The following is a 5,948-nucleotide window of genomic DNA, read 5'->3' on the forward strand; positions in this document are numbered from 1 at the left end:
CTCAGCACCCTCACTGGTAGAGACTGCTTTAGGACCTAGTTTAGCCATGACCTTTGTCTACCATAGCCAGCACTGAGTGTTTCTGTGGGCATTACTGCCTGACTGCAGTATTCCCGTGAAGAAGCACTCATGCTACTGGAAGTGTTATCTTGATGGACTTTTTAGATTAGCCTAAGCTGTATTACAATATCATGACAAAGTTTGTCCGTGACTTCTGAAGGTGTCTAAGTACCTTACAACACAGATAATATACTCTGCAGCTTGTGCCAAATACTGCCAGATTTCCTAGTGACCTACTTTCACTGAAAGTCAAAGCCACTTAGACACTTTCTCAGACTGTTACTGTCGCAGTGGGGTTAGAGGTACCCGCAGATCTGCTAGGGAAGCATGTTTTGGACTAAAATCCCAGAGAAAATATAACAGAGTGGGGGGTCTTCCAATTAATTTTAATAGATCAAGCTTAACCGCACAATGTGAGATGTAAGAAATTCAGAACCCACAAGTAGTAGAAAGCAAAGGGCTGTGTGCCTCCTTGGTAGTGAGTAATGGGGCTGCAGGTGGGAGTCATGCAACACGTCGTAAAGCTCCACCCCACTAAAGGCATGCACACAGTTTGGCCTCATGTGACACGCAGCTTGCTTTTGAACACCACTTACAAAGTGGCAAGCCAAAATACCACTTATAAGGAAAATCGGTTCTACCGTTTTTCCCCAGGTGTGTGGTTCCTCGTTCACTGTTTGCCCAAACTCTGTCTCTAGAGCTCCTGTAGAAGTTGGGCTTTCCTGCCCAACTGGAAAGCAGCATCTAACCTTTCCTAACTCAAGGGGACATCAGTTGGTTTGGGCTCTGGTGGTAAGAACTGGGACCTCTTCTTCCAACTGCCAGTGCTGGCCCTCCCGGCTTCTTCCTCTTTGTAGCCCAACAGCTTGTCCTTCCCGTAGTGATTGCACTACCTGTGTATTGCCTTGGTGTAACCATACCATAACCTTACTCCCCCCCAGATTCCCAGTGGGGGGACCATGGAGACTGCTTTCTCTCAAGAACCAGCCCAAGTATCTTACACAGAGGTTATTTCATGGTAGGAAGTGGAGGGTGCAGCCCCCTTATTCTTCACCTTTTCTTTCCCTCTTGTCCTTCCCCCAAAAGTGAATCCAGCCCCGAATAGTTCACGTCCATCCTGAATGAACAGAAGTGATCGTGTCCCTGGTCCAACTTGGAGTGTTACATGCTGACTCTACAAAGAAAGGTCTTGCATGGCTTATATTGCCAGGAAACATTTACTACATGATAGAAAAAGGGTTTCTTCTTTTAAAAAAAAAAAAAAAAAAGACAGTATCAAAACTGCACAATAAGACAGGGGACTCACTGGTAGATCCTGCAATGGGGATGTGCACTCTTAATTGAAACAGCAGTCGTGAAAAGTGAGAAAATGTCTTCAATGCAGACTACCTAAATACTCAGAAGTCTGGGCATAGTATGTGCTCTGATTGATGTATTGGAGGCACACTCCCAGTACCAGGGTAGTGCGATGGGAAAGATCAATTTAAAATGTCTAGGGCAGGAGCAGATCATTTGATAGACCCGCTTTAGGTGTATAACAACTTGGAAAGTTATCTCCAAGTTTTGATAATCACTTTACCTTCTGAGACTGCCAATCTGTTTCTTAACTGTTCTTTTTAGTGTGAAAAAGTCTCCCATTTCTATTCTCTGCCCTACATACTTGGGTCAGGAAGTGAACATCCTATTTTTACAGCTTTGAAGCCAAATGGCTATATAAGCAGCTGATTTCTTCACAGAATCCTTCTCAGATGTTCTTTTATTTTATTTTTTTTTTTACAAGAGGAGCCCTCACTATTTCCCCAGTCTCTACCTTAAAAGAAATAGGGCAACACAACTAAGAAGATTCACAGTTTTACCTGCTGAAGGGCACAATAGTCAATGATATTTAGCCCTGCCAGGAGCTGCTAACGTTATTTAAACTGTGTCCCAATTAGAAAAAATGGTTCTTTAAAAATAATTTTTTGAATAGCAGATAACAGAATAAAAAAAATATATTAAAGAAACCTTCTGAATTTTCCACTAAGTGTGAATGCAGCATTTTTTTTTGAAGGTTATGTTTTTGTTTGCCAGTTGAATAAGGTTTTGTTTGTTTTGAACAGTCTTGCTTCAAGAACTCATGGAAAGCACATTTGGAGCTGTCTTACTACAACTTCAGGCTCAATTTTGACTTAGGAAGAGTACTGGAGAAACAAAATTACAGGGGCTAACTCCTCTCTGGGACAAAGGCAGTGAACTCTGGATGCACATTTTGTTCTTACAGGACCTTATTAACACAGATTCTGTTTCTTGGGAAAAATGAATTACTTATTCAGCTCCAAGGTACCTTTTTGTAAACATCAAAACAGAAGATTTCTTCCAAGCAACTGTTTTGGGGAAAGAATTGTGAGGAGTCATTTCGGGAAGCAAATTAGAGGTGATAGTTTTTAATACAATTTAATGTATGCAAACACAACATATGACAGTAACATTGCATTGCTGTGTAAAACAAGTCATCCAGATTTATATATTGAAGTCTCTGTTAGTAGTTAATCTGCTGCTGGCCACCTGCAGAGGAGGAATGGAAAAGCTTCCTTTTGATCTCTTTTGTGAAATGACCTTTAAGGGTGAAAAAAATATAAAAGAAAATAAATGTGAATGAACCTTAAAAGGTTTGGTACAAATATTCTGTTGGGAACTGTTTGGTCCTTTAAAAAGATGTCCATATAGGACATTAAATGTATGAAAGAGAGCAACATCTGTGCTTTAGGTCAAGAAGGCTCATCACCTATTAATGTAACTCAGCTAACTTCTTACAGGTCACTGAGACATGGTGTTAGTCTGGTAGATTACTTTGTGACTCATCTGTGTCTGAGCTGAGAAGGACGGCTTTGAATATGGAAACAAAGGGTTAGCGGGAAGGACAGCAGTTTAAACTCTGCTATGCAATACCTCTCCTCTTGACAAGGGCTCTCGTTCGGTTGTGGTGTTTCTGTGCCCCCTTTGTGGTATATGCATCCCTGTGCCTGAACTTTTGGTCTTCGTCTTGTACCTGACTGTTGGTTTGGGTCCATGTCACTGGTAGGAATACAGCCCTAACCGTGGTTTATACCCGTTTCAGTGGAAGGAGCCAAAGCAAAGCTCCTTCACTCTTGCCTGAATCAGTAAACATTAAAGAGTCTCCCATGCATGAAAATAAAACTGAGCGTTTGCACCTTACATTATCTTTGTGTGTAAATGAGGCTAAAAGACTGAAAATCATGCTCATGACCTCTGAGTGGGCAGAGATAATTCTGCCTATTATACCTCTCCATTTTCCTATGATGCTGAATTTCTCAAACTGTCTGTAAAAGCCCAGGTTCTCCTCTTGCACATACCCAGACACCAGGAAGACATATGCCTTAATGGATAATGGCTCCATTGTGTGAATACTGTCAGTATCATATCAATGTGACATAAATACAGCAAATTAGCCGTATGTTACTGACATCAGAACTGCTTCAGCTCTTCGTGTGGAATGGAAAAGGTGCAAGTGAAAACTCTCTAAAGCAGCATGAGACTTTTCCTTTTTTAAACTGTGCTCCTGTGAGAAACCGCACCAAGTTTTAGATTTGGTACTAATTCAAGGCTATTTTTTTCCCAAAGTAAGAAAGAACTAAGGTTCATAATTCACCTAAGCACTTGGAAACTGGTACTTTGGCAAAATTATCCTTAAGGAATGCTATTTCCAGCCTTGACCAAGCACATGTGAAAATGAGACATTTCTTGTGCATATCACTGTGTGCTTCTGTCCCTGCCACTATTGCCCTCTCTCCAGGATCATAAAATAGCATCTTTCATGACTAAATGTACAGATTAGTTAAGAGAATTCTTTGTAAATATGTTTGATTTTGGAGACTCCAATTCACTGAGTTCATTCTTACCGTGTCTTCACAGATTTAAAAAATGGATGTATTTAGTCTCCTGAATCAGAAAATTTTAATTGTGACTGTCTTTCTCTTCCAGACGTGGTGGTACAGCCGTTGCTACGGGATAATACTGCTTTTGTCACTCAAGAAGTATGGCAAAATGATATTCTGAGAAGTGTTAGAAAAAAACAACAAATCAAACATTTTCATTTTTTTTTTTACCAGGTGCTTCTCCCAGTTCTAGATAATTCATTTTTATTAATATCAGAACATATGAATAAGCATAAGATATCCAATAACTTCTAAAAGTAAAGGTGCTTTGGAATCTGTGCATTTTTACTGGGGTGTGGAGGTAACAAGTGTTATGAAAAAAGTTCATAAGCTTTTGGAACTTACATCCCCCCATAAAGCACAATTCCTGGAAACGAGGAATGTGCCAATATGTGGTTGTTTGTAATCAAAAATGACACAATACTGGAAATTAAATGTAGGCAATATTTTTCCAGAAAATATCATATAACGAATACATATGCTTTCTTTTTTGCAAGGACTAGAATGTTCATTTCATAAGCTTGTGTTGGTTCTCTCCCTGCCCCCCTTTCCTGGGAACGTCTTTAAACAATGGTTTTCAACAAGTCACTTTTTTTCAGTTTTTCAGCTGTAAGGTATCAAATTGCACCAGTCTGATTGCATGTGTGTTTTTCTATAACAAGTCAACACTGAATGCACGAACAAACTACTAGGGTGCATGTTTAAAATCTAAGGGATAGAAATAAAACATTGCAATAAAAATTTCTCCAATAGTGATCAGTAGACTTATAATAATGCCTCTAAAATAGTAAATACACTTCTGTTTTCAGAGCAGCTCTATTGTGATGATGTAATTTGTGTGAATTTTGCCAGAGGAGAACTTTGAACAAATATGTTGTAGATTAGTCCAGTGACTTTTTCAATATGTAAGATTACCCATGGAAGTGTTTTTGGGAAAGGGCAGAACTTCACAGAGCCATTCTTCCCTTCCAAAATACTAAAGATGTTATACAAACATTACACTAACATGAGGCTTTACTCTTACTCTTGTACTATTATGCCTTAACTCTTCAGTCATCTCTGACTCATAGCAGTGATTACACTGACTTTGGTGGTAAGTTGATTTAAATGAATTAAAAGCATGTATTTGATACATATTAGAGGTCTGCATTTCTGCAATGTCTTGACTTCAGATTTACAGGAATAGTGTGACACTATGAAGAAATATAAATCTGGTTAACCAGAAGTATCTGTCTTCTCACCTCAGAAATTATGGCAACCCAAATTTGTGTATTTGTGTTGGACAAACAATACCTGTATCTTCTTCCTAGTGGTGAGTGCACAAAGCTGCTGGATATCCTTTGGTTTTCCACCAGCTTCTCCACAGAAGTCAGCAAGAGCCTCCGTATCCGTAAATGCATGCAATGCTGACAGCACCAATTCGGAGAAAAAGAGAGGGCTACAGGTTTCCCTCCCACTTTGTCGCCACTTCTACTAACTCACTGGATAGTGGATAAGCCCCACAACTCACGGGACGGCTCCTTGCTGCAGGAGCGTGCAAAACGCTCTGAAGGAGCACTGGGTTGTCGATTTCCACGGTGTTGAGGAGCGCTGTGAGTGGTGCAGCCTTGATGAAGGAAAAACGTTTCTCAGCCTTGTCTGAGGGAGCATCGGCTTAGTCACATCTTTTGCGAAGTATAATTGCATACAGTTTAATTGTTAGGTGTCTTTTAATGACTAGAATTATGCCTGTATTAAAAACCTGCGCTTGCAGGTTATTCCTATAATTATATTCTGCCTAACCCCCTGTTTTACCTAGAAATGATACTGACATCTCAGGAGCTTCTTGTTAGAAAACCGAAGTAGACTGGAGGACATTAAAAAGAAGAAAAAGAAGTATTGGATAAACTGGCTCTTGCACTTTGCAAAATACAGTATTGAATTCAAATATGATTCTTAGGCACTGTAGGGCAA

The sequence above is a fragment of the Pygoscelis adeliae genome, unplaced genomic scaffold, assembly GCF_000699105.1.
Source record: "Pygoscelis adeliae isolate BGI_AS28 unplaced genomic scaffold, ASM69910v1 Scaffold413, whole genome shotgun sequence".
NCBI lineage: Eukaryota > Metazoa > Chordata > Aves > Sphenisciformes > Spheniscidae > Pygoscelis > Pygoscelis adeliae.